This window comes from Macaca fascicularis, chromosome 10, assembly GCF_037993035.2.
Source record: "Macaca fascicularis isolate 582-1 chromosome 10, T2T-MFA8v1.1".
Lineage (NCBI taxonomy): Eukaryota > Metazoa > Chordata > Mammalia > Primates > Cercopithecidae > Macaca > Macaca fascicularis.
In genome coordinates, this window is record NC_088384.1 from 35,623,031 (window position 1) to 35,649,205 (window position 26,175).

At 46.8% G+C, this 26,175-nt stretch overlaps 1 long non-coding RNA gene and 2 pseudogenes across 2 annotated transcripts; 2 read left to right on the forward strand and 1 right to left on the reverse strand.

Annotated features, from left to right (window-relative positions):
- LOC102125700 (phosphatidylinositol 3,4,5-trisphosphate 3-phosphatase TPTE2-like) overlaps positions 1–26,175 on the forward strand; it is a 347,382-nt pseudogene that overhangs the window by 56,244 nt on the left and 264,963 nt on the right.
- LOC135965493 (uncharacterized) overlaps positions 7,268–26,175 on the reverse strand; it is a 48,052-nt pseudogene continuing 29,144 nt past the window's right edge.
- LOC135965501 (uncharacterized) lies at positions 8,899–11,549 on the forward strand. Of its 2 annotated transcripts, none has more exons than XR_012418372.1 (3): positions 8,899–9,062; positions 9,550–10,714; positions 11,223–11,549. It is a non-coding gene; the product is annotated as an uncharacterized lncRNA (long non-coding RNA). The 2 variants fall into 2 exon arrangements; XR_010578502.2 differs by having other exon boundaries at positions 10,593–10,714.

Below are 26,175 nucleotides of genomic sequence, written 5' to 3' on the forward strand. Positions count from 1 at the left end.
CATTCTCCGCAGTCGTCACCACTGATGTGGGCAAGCTGATGTCTCCGGTTTGCTGGGCTCTCACTCTCCACCCAATGGCACCAAGTTAACTTCTTTGTGTGCTTTATTTTCTGTGATTAAAAAGGGAAGCAATTCTCACTGACGCCATTTCTCAGAGGAGAAAACAGGCACAGGGATGTTCTATCACTTCTTCAAGATCACCAAGCTACAAGTGGGAGCTGGGCTATGAATGGAAGTCAACCCATGCTCCTAAAGTTGAGCCATCCTCCAAGGAAACGATAGGGGAGGGTGAGCGGCCAGAAGCCCAGTGGGGCCTTTGAGTAGGTCTTATGGAAAGGAGGTGCTTACAGGATGGAACCTACAAGATGTGACCTCACTTCCTTACTGACAGACCCCAACAGAACTTAGAATTCTGGTAACTAGGCACCCATATAATACACACAGCCCCATTTCCAGCTCAGTTGATAGTCGACACTCCAGAGAACAACATGTTCTCCTGCTGTGTCCCAACATGCTGCCGACCTCCTCGTCGCAGGAGAGGCCAAAATGAGACTGTTTCTCGAGAATATAGACATTGGTACAACCCTCACCCTCGACGCCTCTGGCCCTTTGCCAGAAGGCACCCACAGGTAACACAGGGCCCAGGGCAGGCCCGTCCAGGCCAGGCCTCAACTGTGCCCACTAGGGCAGTGCTGAGCCCCTCCCCATGTGTTTGGGGAAACAGGAGAAGAGGGGCCCTCCCTGGACAGGAGCAGGTAGGTTGTCGGGGGTTGGGAGCCTGGTCACTATGTCAGGTTCACAGCCCAGACCATGCCTTCAGGATGGGAAGGTGAGTGTCCAGGACACAGTTTGTCTGCTCAGATCTGAATCCCAGGACCTCAAGCTGTCATCTGCCAGAGATCTCAAGCTCCTCTGGCTGGAGGTCTACGCAGATGCTCCTATGTGCCAAATCCTGTTGGGGAAGGGGGCGCCAGGGAGGAGTTCTAATGGGGATGTCCCACTATGGGGTCAGCCAGGCAGGCCACTGACACCTCTTCGCCTGGCTCACTCTCTTTGCAGAGCTCCACACAGCAGATCAAGCAGGAGCTGTTGGATGGATTCCATTTCTCCATCTTCTTCAAAGAAGGGCAGGGGCCCCCTGCTACCAACCACGGCCAGTGCTGGTCTGGGGTGAGACTGGACACAGAAGGGTCTCCACAGACAGGGATTCCAGAAAACCAGGGTGGGCCCAGGACTCAAGCACGAATATGGGGATTCCCTAGGCTCTGTCCTAGGACTTTCACACTTGAGTGAGCCACTGTCCTCTCCCAAAGGAATCTGGCTGCCATTAGTCCCCAGTGGCAACTTGGTTACAGGCAAAGTCCCTTTCACTTATCAGAGGAAGATCAGAGAAAATCCTTCTGTTTTCACTTGATGCTATGCCAGGAGTATCTCAGCATGTTGCTACAAGAATTGGGTATGATGGTAACATTGTAGCACATACTCATACTGTTATCATTTTAACTCCCCACCCTAAGTGTATGTCCAGCAACAGGCAGCTCCCCTGCCCTGCTGACCTCTTCCAGGACTTAAAATCCAACACTTCTACACAAACAAGTTGGGGGGGCGGTGATTCCAACAAAAGAAGGTGAAGCTACTCTCTGCATCTGTGTTGAAAGTGTCATCTCAGAGAACTCATCCCTGCAGACACACCGGGCAGCTGCTGCACTCTTGCATGTCACTGTAATATTCCTTAAGGGAGGCCATGCTCCACAGCGGGTCAGCCTCTCAGTGCTGGTGGAGCCTGTCGTGATAAAATTCCCTTTCTAGGCAGCCTTTCTACAGGGAGCATAATCCTATGTGTGTCCTAATAGGCTGGAGCAGTTTGCCAGGGCTGCCATAACATGCACACTGACTGAATGGCTTAACCACAGAAATCTGGTTCCTCACAATTCTGGAGACTGGAAGCCCAATGTCAAACTGTCAGTCTGGGGTGGTTTCTCTGGGCCTCTCTCCTTGCCTTGGAGATGGCTGATTTCTGTCTCAGTCAGGACAGGGTCTTCTCTTGAACTTCTCTGTGCACTGACCACCTCTCCTTGTAAGAAGCGCAGGCCTATTAACTTAGGGGCCACCCTAATGAACTCACTTCTCCTGAATTACCTCTTGGAGAACTCTGTGTCCAAACACAGTCACATTCTGAGTCTCTGGGGTTGAGAATAGAAACAGTTACATTTGGGGGAGGGGACACAATTCAACCCATAAAATACACAAATCCCCTGCGGAAGACACACTCCCGGGAAAGGGAAATCTGGGTGAAAGGATGTGCAGATAGCAAGTTTCAACAGGTGTAGCCAGTTGACTTTCCAAAAGGGCTCCAGCTGCTCACAGGGTCACCAGCAGCCTCTGAATGTAGCTGCTTCTTTGAACACAACCTCCCCTGAATACTAACATGTTCTTAACTTTCTGTCAATCTGCTGTCTGTGTGGCAGAGAGAATCACCTTGTTTCATTTCCACTTTAAACCATACATTTCCGTAACCTTTCCCGCTTTCAATACCTGCCTGTGTTTTCTCTTCCACGAGTCGCCTGGCAGATCCTGGGCCTTGGGATGCGCTTCCTCCCACCCTGGAGTCTTCCGGCACTTTCCCCTTGACCAGGGCTGGGATGGCCGTAGCTGTTTCTCCAGACTCACATTCATGTTAAAGAACAGAAACAATCATATCCCTTTAAGTCAAAGGGTTCTTCTAGAGCATCTTGTCCGGTGTGCTGTCACTGAAATAAGGAGGGGATGAGACCTCCCCAGACCCTTCCCTTCCATATAAGAAGCAGAGCCTCAGGTGGCCTAGAGGGAATTTCATCCAGTCCTCCCTGTGGAAGGTGCTCTCTTCTGAGCCGGGTGCTGCTGAGCAAGCATCTGACATCCAAAAGCCCGCGTCTCCTCTTCTCCACCATGAGGGTGATTTTTGAGGAGTGCAGGGATGATGCTCTTCATGCAGGCTGTTGATACAGAGGGTGCTGTTGCCCCACAGCTCACATTCACCATGCTGATGCCTTGAAGGCATGAATCATTTTATCCTTCCCCATCCTCACATGCAATTTTACCTTGAAAGCCTAGAACCCTTTTCACCATGGGCACCCAGGTTCTCCACATGCACAAGTCCCTCAAGGGTTGATGCTTCTTGGTGTGAGTTCCAGATCCCGATCCTCTGGTGGTTCATGGTGTTACCACTGACTCTCATGTCCCTCCTTGTCCCCCTAGTATGAAAATGAGATCTGCAGGATGCCAACTTTCCAGCCCAGCACAAGGGAGAAGCTGTTGGAGTCCCTGGTTCCAGCCTTTCTAACTAAACCCATCTCCTCCTATGCCACCTGCCTGGGTCCCTCCTGGGACTTTATCACCGTGCCACACTTTTTGGAACTACTGGTTAGAAGGTGAGTGTCCATCCCCTCCAAGGCACTGAGGTGTCTCTGTCCCCTACTGGCTGTGTCTTGAAGATGCACCTCTTGCAGCCTCAGTTGGCTCCTCTGGAACAGGGAGTAATGAGAAGATGAACCTCACAGGGTTCTTGTAGGGACTGAATGATCTAAGACACGGCAAACAAAGGGGTCCCTAGAGCCTAAAACTCTGGACAATCTGCTGTGGGTGCTGTGATTCATGTTTATTACTTTTCTCTTCCCCCTCACTGAAGCAGCTCTCAGCATTCTGCCACAATGGCCCATCTCTCTTCCTGTTTGGAAAAGCACATAGAAAGCAAGTCTGCAATGGCATTAGTAAACGATGTCTGAGTTTCCTTCTGGCTGGACTTTCTCCTTGATACAGACAGAAGAGGGGTCCCTTCATGCTGAAAAAGGAGCCACAGGCCCACTCTGACATCTGGAGAGGCTCACTGAGTTTCTCCAATGGTTGGGGTTCACTCATTCAACACATACATACAAAACACTTCATTTGTGCATCGTTCTTCTTGTGACTTGGCATAATTTCATAAACAAGGCAGATGACAATCCCTGGGCCTCAATTCTACTCAGAGTCAGGTGCTCACAGTAGACACAATAAACAAATGGTATCTTCAGAATGTTAGAGGTGAAACCCTCATGGCCTCCTCTACGTATGGTGGCATCCTCCCAGATCCTGACTAGAATGACGGAGCCCAACAAGTATCAACTGGGGGGACTTAGGGTTCTGAAGGGCCTCTTCACCCACAAAACATGGGGGGAAATATGTGGACTCTGGCTGGGGAGAGACTAAAGGAGCCCTGGGGTTCATATGTCTTGTAATTCCCACAACAAGGCTGACATCTGGGGACTTCCCCTGCACGAGGCAAATAGTGAGTTCTGTAAATGGAGACTTAGGTCCCTTGCAAAGGAGACGTGAGGTTGAGGTCACAACTGGCCACTGAGAGACCCATCCCCAGCACCGTGCCTTCCCAGCTCTCCCTGTCCTCCTCCACCCAACATCTGCCCCTACCCTCCTCACCCCAGGACCAGAGCTGGAGCTTTGATGAGCAAGCTGCTCACAAATCTGCCTGGAGCTGCAGTCCTGAGTGCCCAGGTGCACAGTGCTGTGCTCCAGGGCCATTGGGAAGACAATGTCAGTGGGACGCTGGGGCGCAGAAGGGTCCGTACAGCCCTGCTACATGGCCAGGTCTGCCCCTTCCAGGACAGCACTGATGGCTTGGGGTAGGGTGGGGCTGTCCTCTACACAGGCAGCAAGAGGCCAGGGACCCAGAACCACACAAGGGTGCCCTGGAGGGTTGTGTGGGAGAAGGCCAGGCCTCTGACTCAGCTGTCCACTCCATCACCAGCACCACCGGCTCCATTTTGTTCACCTGGCCCCCTGAAAACACTTCAGTTTGCGGCCAGGCCCTGCAACGGTCATCTTTCTGGATAAAGCTGGCCTTCAGGACCTTCACCTGGCCTGGACTGGGCTTGGAGGACCATCAGGGAATTGTCCTAGGCCAGTTGGTGCTTCCGGAGCCCAAGGAGGCCAAGCCAGATGGTGAGAAGACTTTCCAGGGCTGGTGTTTTCGGGGTACAATTCCCTTAATTTCCATCCAGTCATTTCTATACTTGGAAATCCCAGTGAGGAGTGACTGGAATGGTGACCTTTTCTCCTTTTCCAGATCCTGCTCCACCTCCTGGGCAACACGCATTAACAATGCTGGCCCTGGAGCCAGCGCCACCACTGCTGGCGGAACTGCCGCCTGCTCTGGAGCCAGAGTCACCTGTAGCCCTGGATGCACAAGGATATCGACATTCAACACCAGCACCAGCACCAGGGGAAGGGCCCCCTCCAGGAACAGTGCTGGAGCCACAGTCAGCCCCAGAGTCACCCTGTCCCTGTCCCGGGACTGTCAAGAGCCAACACACTGAGGAGCGGCCTGACATCACCACCTTCCCTCCCAGGCTGCTGGCAGAGCAGCTGACCCTCATAGATGCGGTGAGCAGCTGGGCTTTGCAGGCTGTGCGTCTGGCACCAGCTGTCTCAGACCAGCCTCTCCCTGAAGAGCAGCCAATGCCCTGGGTCCAGTTTCAGCCCCACTTCTTACCAACCATGGGATCTGGATGAGTTTCCTCACCCACAAGCCTTCCCTGTCTGCATGTGGACAGCAGAGATGGGAAATCACCCGTACCAGCTGCACAGAGTGACTGTGCAGACTGAATGACAGGGGATGGACAAAGCAGGACAAGGCAGGTGATCAGTGAGGGGCAGGCAGGGCCATGGGTCACTCACCCAGCTGCTCAGGAGCCTCACTACCCTCAGCACTAATTAGGTATCTCATGCATATTAGATTCTATGGCAGACACCCAAACAGAGCCCAAGGTTGCAGTTGCTGCAAGGAAACTGCACCGGTATGGAGAGGAGTAGAGGGCTGATTGGGATGGGAGGAAGTAGAGGCCTCAGGATGGGCAGGCCTGAGCCACCTTCTAGTTCTTGGAGTGAGAATGGCCTGGAAGAAAACGTCACTCTCACTTTCCACCCTTGTTGGGTTCTGCGCCATGATGCATTCAAGGCCCTCGGTGCGCAGAAAACCAAATGCAGGGACTCCCACAGGTCTGGAGCATATTTTAAAGTTTTCTGAGCTCCAGCTCTGTTCATGCCAGAGACTGTGGATGACTGTGAGCTCACTTCCTGCCTGGGACTGTGGGTGACTCTGAGCTGGGCTGTGCTGTGTCCGTGACACTCTCCTCCTCCCCGAAAGGAGCTGTTCAAGAAGGTGGAACTCTACGAATGCATGGGCTCCATATGGGGCCAACGACATCAGAAGGGGAGTGAGCATGTGGCACCCACAGTTTGTGCCACCATTGCACACTTCAACAGGCTCACCAACTGTGTCACCACCTCCTGCCTCGGGGACCACAGCATGAGGGCCCAGGACAGGGCCAGGGTGGTGGAGCACTGGATCAAGGTGGCCAGGGTAAGCCATGGTTGGGCCTTGGGATTCCCTCTCTCAAAATGGGGAACTGCCTCTTCTCCGCCATCGGCTTTCAGGATTGGCATCTGTATCTCTAGCCTGAGCCCTGCACATCCCCTAAGCCCTTCTTCCCAGAGCTTCCCTGACCTTGACCCCCATGGCCCAGTAGTGGCTGCTCACTTCTGACCTGGGATCTTCCTTGGGTTGAACTGAAATCTTCCTAGATGAGTGACATTCACTCAGCCCCAGGTATACCCTCCTGAGGCTCCCTGGGCCTCTGCTTCATTCAGGAAGGGAGATCTCAGCAGAGGGGGCTGAGGCTGAAGTGGGTTGGACTCCAACTCTGGACCTCACAGCTCACTCTTCCCTCTCCAGGAGTGCCTACGCCTCAACAACTTCTCCTCGGTGCACGCCATCGTCTCTGCTCTGCGCAGCAACCCAATACATCGGCTACACAAGACGTGGGCAGCAGTGTCCAGGTGAGGAGCTCCCTCCACGGGAGCACCAGAGTTGACCTAGGGACCCATAGGTCTCCCCATGTGCCCTCAATGACTCTGAAAGGTTCTTGGAGAACAGGGACGGTGGAGGTAGGGATGGGCTGGTGGGTGTGCTCACGAAGCTGCCCTGGACTCCTAGGCAAGGATTTCTAACTCAGGAGGAAGGTTTTTTAACCATCAGGAACAGACTGGAGCCAATTGGAGGCTTTCAGGTGTTTGTACCCAGCAGTGGAACTGTGTCCAGCTGGAAGTTAACTGTGAACACGCAGGGGCTCATGTGAAGTGGAGATGGGCCAGGGGAGGAGCACGACAGTCCCACCCTGGTCCTCTGGAGCCCTTGTCATCAGACGACCCCACTGGAAACTCTCACGCAGGAAGCCGAGATTCATTGAGTTTTCAAACAAAAGGGATTGGAACTCACAAATCTCCCCCGTGATTCCCAAATTTACCCTTTTTTCTTTCCTCTGTCCATAGCAAGAGCAAAAAATATCTAAAAGAACTCTGCAAAAAGGACACTGCAGTGAAGAGGGACCTGCTGATCAAGGTACAGTGGAGTCTGGGAGATGCGGCACAAGTGTTTAAGGGTCTGAGAAAAGAGTGAGTTTGGAAGGGCATTGGACCTGGTGTGCAGTGGTTATTTTGTAATGTTTTGACTTACCTACAAAAAGTGCACTTGAAAAATTCCCTCCAGGCCTACTTTGGGCAAACAGGAGGAAAGGTGTGTGGGTCCATGGGCGCGTGGGGGCACGGGGACAGGAGGTCCTGGAAATGGGAATGTGGCAATGGCTGCTGGGCTTCTGAGTGGGGGTGATGAGCTGCAGCATTAGCAGGGCTCTGGCTCCCATGTTGGTCAAGGCTGCTGGCGTGGAGCTTCCTCCAGGCTGGGGGTGGTCATTGTAGGTGGGACTTTCTTCCTTCCTCAAACTGGCAGCAATTCCTCAGGAAGCCAGGCCTCTGCTGCTGCATCTGTCTGCAGCGCACCTCCATGGGCAGGGACTGCAGCCCACACTGGGGGAAACAACAACAGAGGAAGCTCATGTGCCAGGGAGTCCAGTAGACTGCCCAGCTATGGGTACCAATGGGCAAACTCAGGACACATGTAGGTGCTTGCTGGGACTCCCCGCTCTGCCCTTTGCAGACATCTGAAAATGGTCGTGTCACAGGATTCTCACCAGTTAGCAGTGACACATGCTCATGACAAGTATCTGGGGGATCCATGCATTCCTAGGGGATCCTCCCCAACCAGATCTCCGAAACTCCATGCAAATGAGAAGGCAACATGCCACCCCACCCAGGATTCTGGAAAACCCTGCCATATCCGTCAGAGATGTCGCCTCAGGAGGCCACATCCTGAGTGGAGGAAGAGAGAGTTCTGTGCATGGAACTCCCCTGGGGGATCAATGACGAGGCCAAACCGTGGATTTGGCATGGCGCAAACCCAGTTTGTGTGGCAGAGACTCCGGTGGGGCTCAGATACGCAGGTGCCATTTAACCAGGTCTCCTAAAATGCCCTGTCCCTTTCCCATCACGACTCTGCAAGGCTGGAGTCCTAGACACTCAGAGACTCCAGAGAACAAGACCCTGATGGGTGGTGGTGCTGGGATGTGGGGTGAAGGCAGCCGAGACAGAGCCTCCAGTAGGGGAGGAGGTGCCCTCTCTTTTGGGGCCCTGGGGAGTCACTGCCCACTCTTGGTCTCTGTTTCTTTATCTGGAAAATGAAGGGATGCTGAGCCTGTAGTGCGGGCCTCACAGGGCGGAAATGAGGTTCGAGAAGAGAAAGCAATTGGAGGGTGCTCCTGAATGGTTCTTCCTCAGAGGGATGAGGGGGAGAACAATGACAACAGCTACAGGAAACAGTACTCAGGAGGCCCTGTGAGGTAGCTGTGGCTTTCATGGCTCTTTACAGAAGAGGAAACAGTCTCAGGGAGGCCTGGCTGTATGATTGGGTGACACACACAGGGAGTGTGGAGCTGGCCAGTGGTATGAACACTGTGCCAGGTGACTCACGCCAGTCCCTGGGGTTCCAAGTGTGGGGTGGCTGGGGTATAACTGGGGGAAGGGAAGACAGCCTCACTGTCCCTGTCCCTGACACCTGGCAGGCGGGGAGCTTTAAGGTGGCCACCCAGGAGAGGAACCCCCAGAGAGCCCAGATGAGGCTGCGGAGGCAGAATAAGGTGAGTGAGACTGTGGCATGGAGGGACCGCAGGGGATCAGAGGACAGGGCTCTTTTCCCCACCAGCTGGAGACCTCCGTATCAAGACAGCGGGGGCTTCCTCCCCAGCCCTGTCCTCCTATGGCCACTGGGCCTGGAAAACCTCCATTGCAGAGACCAGAGCAAGGGTCTGGGAAAGCAGAACTCAGAGTGGATGTGGGGAAGGGTAAGGCTGGGACCACAGGCCCTTGTGACTTGTTAAAATCCCACCATAGAGGTAACTAGGAGTGACTGCCAGACTTGGAGGTCAGCTGGAATAGAGGAGGCAGAGAATTGGGAAAGGTAGCTGAGGGTCTTTGGCTGCTACAACTGGGAGACCTGGGGAGGGGGGTTCTGGGAGACAGGGGCTGATGGGATTTCATGGGACAGGGCCTTGGGCAGGCACCTCACCTCAGGGTCAATACTCATCACCACTACCCCTCCCACCTCCCCACCCCTCCATGGCACAGGGCGTGGTCCCCTTCCTGGGGGATTTTCTGACTGAGTTACACAGGTTGGATTCGGCCATCCCGGATGATCTGGATGTGAGTGAGCCTGGGGCAGGCTGCTTGGGAACCAGGATCCTGAGGCTTGGGAGGAGAGGGGCCTGGACGGAGCCCTTAGATCTCAGCCCTTGGAAAACCTCCTCTCCTGAGAGTCTCACAGCTGCTCCTGTGGGAGGGGGTGCCAGGCCCATCTCATTACCTCTGACTGACAGAGGCTCCATGGCAGTCACCAGTCCCTATCCCTGAGTGGTGAAGCTGCAGAGCTACCTGACTGCAATGATGCTGAGCTGTGGGCTGAGCTGGACTCAGCCTCTCCCTAGGGTAGTCCCATAATAGGAGGGTGAAATTGAGCCTTTCCAAGGGCAGGCAATTCCAGGGTCACTGAGCACTTTCTTTCTACGAGAGACCTCAGTTTCTCTGTCTGTCATCTCAGAGGGTTGGGGCAGAAGGTCCCTGAGCCTCAGCTCCCATGCCCTCTGCCCTAGAGCCCGGAGCCTGAGGCAGGTTCATGTTCTGTCATGTGCATATCCCCTGACCCTGGTGGCCCTGGCAGTAGTGCAGCATGGGAAGGGATGGGGTGGGGCTGTTGTGGGCCAGGGACCTTTCTGATGGGCTCTATCTGACTTCCAGGGCAACAGCAACAAGAGGAGGAAGGTGAACAGCTGGGGCATTCTCGTTGGATGAGGTTGGGGATGTGGACGTCACAGTCCACCCTGGGCAGGACACTCCCTGGCTCCATCCTCTACATCTTAGGTTTACTGGGAGGGTTTGACACACACAGGAGGAGGAGGAGACCTATCCCAGTGGAGAGAGTGGGAAAGGCACTGGAATCAAAGACCAGTTCCTGCCGGAGGGGCTGTTCACATCCAACTCTGAGAACAGGCTGGGGGCTGCATGGGGCCCCTTCACAGAATGGCCCCAGGGACCAGCCCCTTCTCCCTGCCTGCCAAAGGTCCCCTCAGTGTCTTCCACCCAGGCCCTGTCAGCATCCTGTCCTCTGTCTCTAGGAGGTCCGAGTTCTGCAAGAAATGCAGCTGCTCCAAGTGGCTGCCATGAATTACAGGCTTCGGCCTCTGCAGAAATTTGTCACTTGTTTCTCAAGAATGGAGCAGCTCAGTGAAAAGGAGAGGTGAGGGCCTGGCACATGGGCAGAGGGTGGGAGAAGGCTCTCCATTTTTTTTTAAATGTGGTCTGGCTCTGTCGCCCAGGCTGCACTGCACTGTCACCATCTCTGCTCACTGCAACATCTGCCTCCTGGGCTCAAGCCCTTCCTCAGCCTCCCAAGCAGCTGGCACTACTGCTATCCACCACCGTGTCCGGTTGTTCTCCAGTTGTTGTTCTGGTACAGGTGGGGTTTCACGATGATGTCCAGGCTGGTCTCAAACTCCTGGCCTCAAGCAATCCACCCACCTCAGCCTCCCAAAGTACTGACAGTACAGGTGTCAGCCACCCCACCTGGCCTAGAGGAGGCTCTCCTGTGGACAGCTGCAGAGCGCCTATGGCCATGACTCCACCGCCAGCATCAAGCCCTGTTGCATGGGGACTGCTGGGGACCCAGGATTCCTGCTGGGCAGGCAATGAGAAGAGACCCGATGTGTGGGTCATGGTGGCCTCACAGCTGCCTCTCTGTCCTGCAGCTACAAGCTGTCCTGTCAGCTGGAGCCCGAATCCCAGTAGGCTGGAAACATCCTGCAGTGGCTGGGGCCCTATTGGGATGCTGGCCAGAACACCAGCTCTGCATCATCCTTCACCCAGACCGGAGACACCAGGAAATCACATCTAGGTGGCTGGCAGCTCAGCTATATCTTGACCCCGCTCCTCAATACCAGCTGCTCCTGCTGGCCAGGATCAGGTCATGGGACTTTTGCATGTCAGGCGGGAAACCATTTTATGTTTATTTTCTTTAGTGTATAAGTAACGGTTTTTTTTCTTAACTTTCGTTAAAATAAAAGTTTAAAACACTATTCAGAATGTTCTATAGTTGTTGGAATGGGAACAGTAACTCCAGTGCAGTAACCGTATACCAGTCTTTAGGATTCATCGTCTAGCATGTCAAATTGAGGCTATGGCTGAACAAGTCATGGAATAGCGTTCGCGTTACACCTGTCAACCGTTTAATGTTTTCCTTCTTTATTCAAATTAATTATTGCTAACTCTGTTTAAGGAAAACAAAAAATAAAACAAACAAACAAAAAAACACTGAAAAACCACAGTATGTCACCCAATCTATGTCACTTGTTCTACTGACCAGTTACTCTCAAACTTAAATTCTAGTTAAATTCAAGTTCCACTGGGTTACTCCACTTTTTTAAGTTGTAAATATTGAATGAATCACTTAAATGTTTACTGAAGGGCTGGAGATGGGAGGTATTTATGCCAGTGGTAGGGCTGGCCTTCTCCAGAAGTCCTGTGCACAAGGGAGCTGGCCACGAGTCTCCAGGAAATACAGATAAACTTTTCCCACTATGGATCTTCCCAGACTTTCTGGCACCTCTCCCCTAAGGGAACATCAAGGAAGGAGAGAATTGTTTGAACCCAGTATCTAAAGGATGTCCCACAGCTTAATTTGAATACAAGCCCCATTGTGGTATATCAGACAAAAACAAGTCAAAGAAATTTCAGGGTCTGAAATATGATACCCCCAAATCAACACAAAATAAACACTTCAATCCAGTCCTGGAGCCACAAAGCTCCTATAAGAAAAGTGGGAGTTTATTTCAGCAAAACTTGTGTCTATGCATGCAGTTTGCAAAAAAGAAAGAAAACAACAGCAAAAAGTATCTATGGCAGCAAACCCTTAGGCTATGCAATTGATTTGGCATTACTTTTTCTTTCTTATTTTTTGTTCTTTTTAGATGGGACACAAAAATCACTGCTAACAAATATAAATACAAACACACGGGACTATACATCATTTGAGAGCTTCCGCATGGGAAAGAGAAACAATGAACCATTAAAGAAGGCATCCTGATGAGTTCATGTCCTTTGTAGGGACATGGATGAAGCTGGAAACCATCATTCTCAGCAAACTATCGCAAGAACAGAAAACCAAACACCACATGTTCTCACTCATAGGTGGGAATTGAACAGTGAGAACACTTGGACACAGGAAGGGGAACATCACACACTGGGGCCTGTGGTGGGTCCGGGGGTTGGGGGAGGGATAGAATAGGAGATATACCTAATGTAAATGATGAGTTAATGGGTGCAGCACACCAACGTGGCACATGTATGCATATGTAACAAACCTGCACGTTGTGCACATGTACCCTAGAACATAAAGTGTAATAATAATAAAAAAAAGAAGGCATCCTACACATTGAAAGAAAGTTCAGCAGAAACATATCTGTGAAAGGGATTGCAATCTAACATGTATGAGAAACTAACACTACTCTGGGAAAATGAACAAAATCTAATACCCAAGCTAAAACTGGGCAAAGAACCGCAACAGGCACATCTGAAAAGTAATCATGAAATTGACTGACAGGTCAAAGAGAAGCTGCTCAGCTTCACTAATCATCACACACATGTCTAAGTGCAAACCACACTCAGATACCTCTCACTCTCATTAGGATGAAACTTACCAAAAACAAGAAAAATCCCATACATTTGCAGGCAGTGGCCAATGTAGAAGTGCAGAAAAAGAGATTTTATACACTATTGGTGGGAATGTACATTACTATACACATGAAGGAAAACAGTTGAAGGTGCCTTAAACATTTTACAACTACCCGTTCACCCAGGAATACCACCACTGCTTACACACAGAAAGCGCATGAAATCTGTCATGTTGAAGAGATATCGGCCTTCTTATGGCAATTGAAGCACTATGCACAATAGCGAAGGTATCCAATCAACCTACCTGTTCATGCACAGATAAAAGGATAAAGAAACTGCGGTACACAATGGAATCCTCCTCGGCCATAGAAATTCATGAAACCATGTCATCTGCAACAACATACAGAAACCTGGAGGACATGATTTTCCATGAAATGAGCCAGGAAGAGAGAAATAAACACAGCATGATTCCATGCCTATGAGAATGAGATCAACTTTGTCTCTAAATGACTTTATCTCCTAGTAGAACATTTCATAGTAGTGAAGAGAGCCTTGGGGTTGGGGAGGCAGCACAGGAACTGGGAAATGGATGCAATGTTACACTCAGATGACAGGAATAAATTCAGCTGTTCTACTCCACAGCAGGATGTCTAGAGTTAACTGTATCCTACCATATTTTCCAAAAAAGGCTGAAGAGGATTCTGAATATTGCAACCACAGAGAACTAATAAATAATAACTACACAAGGTAACAGAGAGGGTCAGTCAATCCCTTGCTTTCATCATTACACAAGGTACATATGCATGGATTAAAATGTCCCACTCTACTCTTTAATTGTATAACTTTACTAGAGAGCAAATTGGTTTTAAGGACATAGAAATAAACAATGCTGAAGTTCATGTGAGACCAGGAAATGCCCTGCATTTCCAAAGAAATTCTGAGAAATCCAAACTACATTGGATGCATGACACTCCCTGATGTGAAATTGCACTCAAACTCTAGGGACCTGCTTCCACATGGATGAGTGGAAGAGAACAGAGAACCTGTAAACCCACACACTTCATACCACCTGATGCTGCATGAAATACACAATGATGAGTAATGGGGAAAGAACTCCCTTTTCAATAGTCTTGGGATAAATGGCGAGCCATATGCAGAAGAGTAAGTAACACTAGGCATCTACTTCTCAGCATGTACCAAAGTTCACTCAGATGAATGAAAGATGTAAATGGAAGACCTCAAAGTACAAAAATCCTACAAGAGACCCTAGGAAATTCCCTTCTTGACATCAGCTTTCACAAAGCATTTATATGCCTAACATGACATATAACACCCCACATGACACTGCAACAACAGCAATAATCGACATGTGGGACCTAATACACTAAAAAGCCACCACACAACACAAGAAATTACCCACAGAGTAGACAGACGACATACAAGATGAGAGAAAATGTTCCCAAACTATGCACCAGACCAAGTTCTAATATCCAGAATCTACCTTAAAGACCTTACACAAATCAATTAACAAAACCACCCTCATAATTAATAGGCAATGGATATAAACACAGACTTCTCAAAAGATGATGATGAGCAACCAACAAATTGAAAATATGCTCAACCTAATTATCAGAGAAATATAAATCAAAAGCACAATGAGATATATCTCACGCTGATCAGAATGGGGATCACGTAATTAAAAAAAAAAGACACTGACGAGGCAGCAGAGAAACAGGACACTGGTCCACTTTTGGTGAAAATGCAAAGTAGTTCAGACACCATGGAAAGCACTTTGGAGAGATTGCTCAAAGAACTTGAACTAGAACTACTATCTGACCCAGCAATCCCACCACTGGGGTATACACAGAGGAAAAGAAATCCTTCTCTCCAAAACACACATGCACACAAATGGTCATGGCAGCAGTATTTACAATGGCAAACACGTGAAATCAGCCTAGGTACCCATCAACAGTGGATCAGAAAAGGAAAATGTGGTACATATATACCACAAAAAACTAGGCAGCCATTAAAAAGAAAAAAAAAGAGAAGGAAATCATGTCCTTGGCAGCAACATGAAAGGAGCTGGAGGCCATTATCTAAAGAGAAATAAGGAAAAAACAGAACACCAAATACCACATGTTCTCGCTTATAAGGTGGAGCTAACATTGAATACACCCTACCGTAAAAGTGAGAACAACAGACACTGGTGACTATCCGATGAAAAAGGATGAAGGCATGAGGTATGTGCTGAAGACCTACCTGGTGGGTACACCCACTGCCTGCATGATAAGGTTGCTTGGACCCCAAGTCTCAGTGTCATGGAATATACCAAAGGCAGTAACTAATCTGCATTTGTACCCTTTAGTCTATAATAAACATAGAAATTATGTCACAAAATACAAACTTAGAAGTTAAAACCATGAATGAAAAATGCAAACTTTTATAATTATCCAAACAATCTTTTATTGGCATAAACTAAGAAAGTGGACAGAATGAGTAAACCAAATATTCAACCCCAATTTACATGTAGTGAACAGGTTTTTCAAAAGAACACCAAAAAGATGCAATCGGAAAAAAAGAGCCTGTTCAATAGATGATTTTGAGCAAACTGAATATTCACATACATAACACTGAAATAGGACCCTTATGTCACGCAACAGAAAAATCAATGCAAAATACATTAAAGATCTAAAACTCAATTCTGAAACCACAAAACTCCAACAAGAAAACATAGGGTGTGCATTATTTTAGAAAAGAAATCCATACCTGTAGGCTGCTAAAGGTATTTAAAAAACATTAAACCAAAGGAAACACTCAAGAAAACACCCATAGACAAGGTAATGGCTTGGCATTTTCACTGAAAAGCTGGAGACCCGGTTCCACAGAACAGTGGAACACATTAGAAGACCCAGATATAAACCTGCACACCTGAAACCATCGATATTTGAAAAAAAAATCAACAAAAATAAGCAATGGAGAAAGGACTCCCTATCAGCAAGTGGTGCTGAGATAAGTAACCTAGCTAGATGTAGAAGAAATAACACTGGGCCCCTATGTCTCATCATGTACAGAAAGCAACTCAAAAGAAATAAAAGATTGAAATGTAAAACGCTGGGCTGGACACAGTGGCTCATTCCTGGAATCCAAGCACTCTGGGAGGTCGAAGCAGGCGGATGACTTGAGATCCTGGAGTTTGAGACCACCCTGACCGACATGGTGAAGCCGATGTCTAAGAAAAAACCAAAAGTTAGCTGGGCGTGGTGGCACGTGCCTGTACTCCCAGCTACTCAGGAGAATGAGGCAGAAGAATCACTTGAACCCAGAAGCTGGAAAGTGCAGTGATCTGAGATCACTCCATTGCATTCCAGCCTGTATGAGAGAGTGAGACTTGGTCTGTAAATAAATACGTGAATACATAAAAATCCAATACCTGAAACTATTAAAAAAAAATCCTGCATGAGGATCTAGCAAATACCCTTCTTGACAGAGGCTTTGGCAAAGCATTTATATGTCAAGTCCCCAAAAGCAATGGCAACAAAAACAATTACTGATAAGTGGGACCTAAAACACAAAAGAGCTGCTGCACAGAACAAGAAACAACCATAGAGTCAGCACACAGCCTACAGAATGAGGGAAAACATTCCCCAACTACGCATCTGAAAAACATCTAATATCTATGATTTACCATAAAGACCTTAAACAAATAAAATCAGAAAAAAAAAAAAAAAACAACAACAAGTTATAAAAGGGCAAGGAACATGAACACTTAAAAGGAGGTGTACCAGTAAATAACGAGCATGAAAACATGTTCAATCTCACTGATCATCAGAGAAATGCAAATCAGAAACATACTGAGATAACATCTACACTGGTCAGAATGGCAATTATGACACACAGTCCACAACAACAGAGGCTGCTGGGGCAGATGAGCAAAGAAATGCAGGTCCACTGTTGGGGCAAATGCAAACTAGTTCAGATCCCCTGGGGAGCAGTGTGGACATTTCTCAAAGAACCTCAAAGAGAACTACCACTCAACGCTGCAACCCCACTCCTAAGGATTTATAAAAAGGAAAATCCTTCCATCCAAAACTCACATACACTCCTATGTTCACGGCAGTACTACTCACAATGGTAAAGACATGAATCAGCCTTGATGCCCATCAGCAGTGGATAAGAGAAAGGAAATGTGGTACATACACACCACGGAACACTACACAGTCATAAAACACAAATACATGCTCTTACCAGAAACCTGGACAGAGCCATAGGCCATTATGAACAAAAGGCAAGAACAGAAAACCAAAATTTTCAAAACACCTACAAAGGTCAGTTGTGAATGTTCTCTCCACAGAGAAACCATAACTCTGGAGCTCACGGAGGTGCCAGACTCTGAAACTTCATTATGATGCTACCTTTACACAGATCAAATTGTCCCTTGCACCCGCTGGTTATACACACCTACTCTACGGCAATGAAACTGCCGTCCCAATTTGGTAACGCTCATTCTCACCGGAGTGAGATGATATCTGAGTGTGGTTTTCATTGACTTCTTGTGAGGATCAGTAATGTTGATTCAGAATCTTTTACCCGTGCATCCTTCTCAGGTCTTCAGGTTCTTTGCCCAGTCTTACACATCAAATTGAAACAAGTTCATGATAACTTGGCAAACATCTCTAACCACAGCAAAATGTAAATCAAAACCACACTTAGATATTGGTAACAGGTACAGAGTGACACTGAGACACAATGAATCTGTTCTGGTGTTCTATTGCACAGCAGGGTGACTAGGTGACTAGGGTCAACAGAATCTAGAAAATTTTTTCAAAATCAGCTGGAAAATACGGTTCTGAATATTCTCTCCACAGAGAAATAATAATGATGGAAGGTCACAGAGATGCCAGATATGATGATTTGATCACGATACTACACATATATATGTCAAAATGTCCCTTGCACCCTTGGGTTGTGTGTGTGTGGGTGAATGTATATACCCACACACACACACACACACACACACACACACACACTCTATAGAAACAAAACTGCCATCAAATGTTGCTAGTATTCATTCTAACTGGAGTGAGATGAAATCTGGGTGTGATTTTCACTTACACTTTTGTGTGCATCAGCGATGGTGAGAATCTTCTCTTTGACCTGTGCATCAACCTCATGTCTTCAGGTCCTCTGCCCAGTCCTACACAACAAATTAAAAACAAATTCACAATAACATAGCAAGTACCACTTATCACACACACACACAAATAAAAAACACACTCAAGATTCCATCTCACTCTACATGCAACAGATGCTACCAGAAAAAAGTTGAAACATATGAAAACACAATCCAATCAAGGTGTGGATTTCCGGAGGAGGCACTTGTCTCCACATGTGGTGGGAAATGGTAAACTAGTATGCACACTAAAGAAACCACTTGGATGTTCCTTGAAATCCTAAAACTACAACTACCATTTTCTCCAGCAATTCTATTCCTAGGTATATACACAGAGGACATGATCAGGACATGGAAGAGATTATCTGTCATCCCAGGTGGCATTCAGCCCTATGCTCAAAAGCCAAGAAAAGAAATCAGCCTACCTGTCCATCCACAGATGAAGGGATGAAGAATCTCTGGTACACAGACAGGATGGAATACTTTTATGCCATCAAAATTCATGGAATCCTATCATTTCCAGCAACATGGCTGCACCTGCAGATATTCTGTTCAATCACATCAGAAAGGCAGACAAAGACCAAGCCTGCATGTTCTCACTCATGTGGGAGCTGAAAACTTTAACTCACTGAAGGTGAAAATACAGTAGTGGTCACCACAGACGAGGTGGAGGACAGGACCTCAAGGATTGGCAATATGTACACAGAGAGTTACAGGAGAGGAATACATTCTGGTATTCCACTCCAAAGCAGGGCGATGATACTTAACAATATGGTTATGCCGTTTTCAAAGTAGCTACCAAGGAGGATACTGAATGTTCACACATCGAAGATATCAAACTTACACGTGGTCACAAGCATGGGAAACTCCCTGATTTTATCCATACTCAAGGTATACAAACAAGTATCACAATGTCCCAATGCATCCCTAATTCTGGACATGAAGTGTAAAACCAACGTTTTATGAAATGTTAACAATACACGGCTAAATGTTCACATGGATCCACTGAAGACCCAAGGAACCTGAATATGCAAAGCAATTCTAGGGAATACAAACTCAATTGGAGGCCACACACTCCCCAATTTCAAATTACATGTAACACCTCCACTCATCCAAAGACTACAGTAGTGGCATAAAAATGAATCCATCAACCTAGGGACTTAAGAGGATCTAAACACACACCTGCAGTCAACACATTCTTTTTCAAAGAATGCCTAGAAGATGCAATGAGGCCATGTGCTGTGGCTCACACCAGTACTTCCAGCAGTTTCAGAGACCGAGTTGGGTGGACCTCTTGAGGTCAGGAGTTTCAGACCAGCTTGGCCAAAATGGTGAAATCCTATCTCTAGTAAAAATACAAAAGATATTAGTCAGGTGTGGTGGTGCACAGCAGCAATCCCAGCCACTTGGGAAGATGAGGCAGGAGAATCACTCGAAGCAAGGAGGCGGAGGTGGCAGAGAGCTGAGATCTCACCACTGCACTCCAGTCTGGGTGACAGCATGGGTGGGACTGTGTCCCCAAGGGGAAAAAGGATGAGATGAGGAGTCAGCAGTCTGTTCAATTGAGCAGTCTGAAATGACTGGATAGCCACATACAAAAGAATGAAATAAGACGTTCACGTTATACAATACACAAACACAAACTCGAAATACATTAAACCCTAAACACAAGACCTAAAAGCATAAAACTGCTGCAGGAAAACACAGAGTGAGCTTAAGTGAGGAAAACCTGAATCTAAGCTCACAGGATATGAAAGCAAACAACAGACAAAAGAGAAAAATAGAAAAAAAACCACTTCCAACAACAGAAGTCAAAAACTCTAGTTTTTGTTATTGACTTTACCTTACAAAAACAATCACTGCTACTCAGGCACGGTGGCTCACACCTGTAAACCCAGGACTTTGGGAGGCTGAGGTGGGTGGATCACCTGAGGTCAGGAGTTTGAGACCAGCCTGGCCAACATGGTAAAACCCCTTATCTACATACAAAAATTAGGTGGGCGTGGTGACAGTTGTCTGTAATCCCAGCTACTCAGGAAGCTGAGGCAGGAGAATCACTTGAACCCAGGAGGCAGAGGTTGCAGTGAGCCAAGATTGCACCACTGCACTGCAGTCTGGGCAACAAAGTGAGATACTGTCTCAAAAAAAAAAAAAAAAAAAAAAAAAAGAAGACGTTCAAGTGATCAACCAACATGAAAAAATGCACAACCTCAGTGTAATGCAACTCCCAAACACAATAAGATATCATCTCACGTTGGTCACAATGGGTAATTTTCCAAAGTCAAAACAACATGCCGGTGAGGCAGCAAAGGAAAGGGAACGCTGCTACACTCTTGGTCAATGTGAAAACTAGTTCACACTGTGCAAACCAGTTGAGAGATTCTCAAAAAACTTAAAACACAACTACCATCAGACCCAGCAATTCCACGACACTTGGTATCTACCCAAAAGACAATAAATCATTCTATCAAAAGACACATGCTCTCCCGCATTCATGGCCATGCCATTCACAAGAACAAAGATGTGGAAGCGTCCTAGGTGACCAGCAACAGTGGATTTCAGTTTTTGTTTTTGTTTTTTTTTTAATGTGGTGCATACACATCACAAAATACTACACAGCCATAAGAAGAACACACAATCATGTCCTAAGCAGCATGGATAAACCTGGGGCTTATTATGTTTAGCAAACCAAGGCAAGAACAGCAATCCAAATACTCAAAAAAAAAGAAAAAAGAAAGAAACAAACAAAAAGTCTAGAACTTGAGTGATGAATGTCAACTTACAGAACAAAACCAAAGCCAAATTTTTGAAGACAGGAAATAGTGTGATACTATCTTTTGTGGGAACTCTTGGCTTCCCCCAAAATTAGAGAACTGGGGAGAAAGAAGCCTCAGCTCAGAATCTGTGACTGGGTTGGAAGTGGAGGCTGGAAATGTGCTCAAGGTCAAACTTTCCTCCTCCCTTCAAAGGAGCCTGGAGTTTTACCAGTGAGCCTAGAGTGAATATTCACCCCGCCGTCCACCCCAGGAGATCCCTTTAAACCAGGAGCGCACAGTGAGGACAGAAACATGAATGTGCACTAACAAGTCCTGAAAGTTTAGAGGGTGATTCTCCATTTCCCCGTGGCACACAGCAGAAGAACTGTGTCTCTAGGTTCCAGGAAATGCCTGTGAGAGAGCTGTGTCCCAGAGATTCCCTTCATCACACATGACACCCAGTGCTTAAGCCTACACCCCTTGTGACCAATCCCAAGGAGTATTGACTAATCTAAACCAAAGGCTCTGATGTTCCACAAAAAGAAAAGAGCCGGTGGACTGCAAAGAGAATCTCTCATGAACGCAGCACCCTCATAGCCCATACAGACAGTTCTTACCATGATGCCAAGAAACTGAAAACAATAAGCCAGACCTCACACACATTTCCATTTTCCTTCTGATTTCATACCCCCTCCTTCAGCCCCTCCTCACAATCAGGAGGGATAACCTGGAGGCTCCTGGGAACCTTTCCCCATTGGGTTTTTACTGGCACATAGTTCCCTACCTGGATGAGTCTCCACATCACTTATACTCTCCAGCATCAAGTCTTTAGAAACAAAAACACCAGGATAAGTCATTAGAGAGTGTGACTCACCAACTCCTCCTACGTTAGCTGAAGCTGAATGATGGGCTTTTCTCCCACCCCAGGCTGATTCTTCCATGATCCCCTCATCTTTCTTCTGGATTGACAAACCTTCCTACAGCTTTTTGGGCCAGAGTTCTATACTGGCAAAATCACTTTCATGAGAATCCCAAGCCTCTTTCCCAGCAGGAACCCAGAAACAGGTTTCTATACAATGAAGCTAGCAAGTTTTTCCCTCAGGAAGTGAGTTATTTCATGGTACATACCTTTTCCTTTCCAAGATCTTATCTGCAATTATATAAAAGAAAACATTATGAGAATCAGATTCTGTTGTGCGCTTCACACAGATCTGTTATTCTCTTGACAATGATAAAAAACCAGAAGGCAGTACAGTGATTGAGCCATAGGTCAAAATCCCCAAAGACTAGCACAGAGGATAGCTATAGAAAAACAAGACCTCTATTCACAGAATTTACCTTTAAATTTAATTTGATATGCAAACGCACAATGCTTCATCCAAGGAGGAAAACTGGTATTGTGGAAAATGCCTCAGTATTGCAGTTGATAATGCATGCTGTCATTTAAAAGCAGCATAGTGTACCATGTATCAGTTGGCAAGACACGCTTACTGAATTCCAGCCCCACAAAGACAATAGTGTCCAGTGTACATAATGTACATTGCCAGGTTTTCAAATCAAAATTAATTGAGAAGTAAAGAATCAGGAAAGCAACATTGATGTAGAAGACAAAAAAGGGGGATCTTACCTGGACATCATCATCATCATCATCACAATCAACATCACCATTATCATCGTCATCATCTTCATCTTTGCATTGTGGTGAGCATCTTAAAAACAGGCCATCCTCAGGACGAGCTGGAAGGACATAGAGGAAAGATCAGTGCACCGGTGGTTGGTGACTGTGAGTCACTCAGGGAGCTTTGCTGGATGTGGTGTATGGAGGTGGTTGATATACAAGAATGGACTGAGCTGATACTGGGCTATTCCTCTGAGTGGAAGATGGATGGCAGAGGAGGGGAGCTGGAAAGACATGAGACATGGAGACCTTGGCTTCGTACTAGAGGCATCGGGCAGCAACACAAAACAGTCAACCCAAAATGGAACTAAAATGCACACTGAGGGTCAATGGAAGAGTGCCTTCCTGCCTCTCAAATGTTTTGAAACTCTTCTAAACAAACAGCCATTAATTAGTGTATTCAAGACCGTGTCAGTACACTAGAATCTAATCATGCTGATACTACATTTAGCATCTGTTTTAAAGGATTTATTACTTGATTAAAAGCCTATTTTAGGGGTGAAATGGACTCAATTTTACCCAAAGCACTCTATTCTATTAATCACACATTCTTTTTCATAGAGATCATTAAAAAATTCAATATTAAAACGCTACAATTAAAAATAGTCATGATTTCCCATTTGTAAGTCTTATTCTAGAACGACTTCTACACACCCTTTTGGGGCCCTGTCATCAGGGGCTTCAGCACCTCCTGTGTGACTCTCCCTGGGGAGATTCCCTAAAAATCAAGCTTCATTCAAACAGGCCAAGCTCACACAGCCAGCTCTACCTACACCAGTGAAGCTGAGAGACGTGACTTTGACCACTTTCTGCCATGAAGATAAGTTTAAAAGTTCAAATACACATTATCTACTGAAATGAGGAAATGTATACCAATAGAAATGAACAAATTCATGAAAAAATGTACACGAGTATGGGGGTGATTTTTGGTTAACTAGCTTACATAAAAATTATTTTTTTGGCCGAGTACTCTGGCTCACACCTGTAATCCCAGCACTTTGGGAGGCTGAGGCAGGGGGATGACCTGAGGTCAGGAGGTCATGACCAGCCTGGCCAACATGGTGAAACCCCATTTCTACTAAAAATACAAAAAGTTAGCCAGGCATGGTGGTGAGCGCCTGTGATCCCAGCTACTCAGGAGTCTCAGGCAGGAGAATTGCTTGAACCTGGGAGGCAGATGTTACAGTGAGCCGAGATCATGCCATTGCACTCCAGCCTGGGCAAGAAGAGTGAACCTCCATCTCTCTCTCTCTCTCTCTCTCTCTCTCTCTCTCTCTCTCTCTCTCTCTCTCTCTCTCTCTCTCCCCCGCCCGTCTCTCTCTCTCTTTCTCTCTCTCTCTCTCTCTCTCTATATATATATATATATATACACGATGCCTATTCATTCAGACATACAAAATATTGGTATAGGAAATCAAAAATTCTTATCAGTCATGTTAAATCTAACTTATCAGCTGTCAACATGAAGATCCTAGCAAATAAGGAAGGTACAAATAAGTGGAAAGGCATCCTGTATTCATGGATAGGAAGACTAAACCTGACTAACACACAATACTACACAATGATCTACAGACTCACAACAATTACTATCAAACTGGTAACACCCATCAGTGGAGAAATGGAAAAGATAATCCTACAATTTTAATGAATTTTATGTGCCTTATGTAACCATGATGACGTTAAAAAAATAGTGTTATAGGATGTAGGTTCATGAGATTGAAATACACACACACACACAAAATACAGAAATACAGAGAGTTTGTTTCTAGCATAGGGGCACTCATAAGTTTCACAGATATAGAGAGCCCAGAATTAAATGCACACATATACAGTAAATTGATCTTCAACAAAGGTGTCAAAAATACACAATCGGGGGAAAGGAAAGCCTCTTCAACAAATGATGGTAAAACTGCACATTCTCATTCAAATGAAGAAATAGAATGCTGATAGAGTCCTCAAGGTTGTGCTTCTCCCTCCATTTCCAAGACACTGGAGCTTTTGCACTGAGCCCAGATTGAATTTTCATTCTGTCCTCCATGCCGAGGAAGAGCTCTTGATACCAGAGGTAAGCAGGGAAAAACAGACAAATGAGTGTGCTGCCAGGAAACTTAACAGTTCATAAGGTGAGGATCAATCTCTCCTATGCCTCTGGGCACACCACAGAAGAATTTTGTCTCCAGCATTAAGTAACTGCCTGTGATAGAACTCTGTCCTAAACTAAAGGCTTTGAGATTTTGCAGTGGCAGAGGCAGGAAAGAGCAGGTGTTCTAGAAAGATCATCTTTAAATAATAAATAAGAAGAGGTGATCAAAAACACAGGATACTCAAAATCTCATAAACTCAAAAGAACAAACTTCACTTACATTTACTTTTTCTTTTTCTCTTTCTACACCCTCCCTCAGCCTCCCAAGCAGCAGGTATAACATGAAGGCTCCTGGAAATGCTGTGTTAATAGACCGCACTTGAAATCTTCTTACTTACCTAGAAAGGTATACTCTTCCCTGCTGAGATTCTCGAGAATCCACTCTTTAGAACGACCAACATCAGGATAAGTCAGGGAGAGGTGCACTCACTTCTCCGCCTCCAGGTGAAGACACAACGGCTTACACAAAATCTCCTGGTTGGTCCTCTGGGCTCACACACATTTCTACAGCCCCTCTGGTCATACGTGTACACTTGCAAAATCATTTGCTCTCACCAGATCCCCAATATTGTTTAACAGGAACCCAGATTAAGGTTTCTATATATTAAAGCCAGCAAGTTTGTTTCTCAGAAAGTGAGTTAGTTCAAGGTACATACCCAGGACAGGTGATGGTAAAATCTGCAACGAGACAAAAGAAGATGCCATGAGGATCAGATCAATTCTGCTGCACCCCTTACACAGATCTGTGAGTCTCTTGATGACTTCAGAAAACTACCTGTGAAACAGTGGTGAGTCAAAGTCAAAGTCAAAGGCCAAACATTCTAGAATAGAGGACACTCATGGAAAAGACAAGAGCTTTTCCCACAAAATTTATCCTTGACGTTGGTTTAGGTTGGTAAATGCACAATGCCTAATCCAAGGAGAAAAACTGGTATGGAGGAAAACGTCTCTGCATTACAGTTGGTGATGGATGCTGTCCTTCAAAACACCCTAGTGTGTCGTGTATTAGATGAAAGGAAACTGCCACTGAACTCCATCCTCACAAAGAGAATAGTGTCTGTCGTACATAATGTGCCTTGTCATATTTTTATATAAAAATTAATTGAGAAGGAAAGAAATCAGATGAAGGAAATAATGTATACAGTGGTCCATTTTTAACACAAAGTGCCTTGAACCGGTTTAGGTCAGCAAAGGATAGAAGAAATAGGATATGCCAGGCTCCTGATTGGATGGGCAATACCTGCTCACTGGGGCCCCTCTCCTCCCCATTTAGTTGCCCTCACTT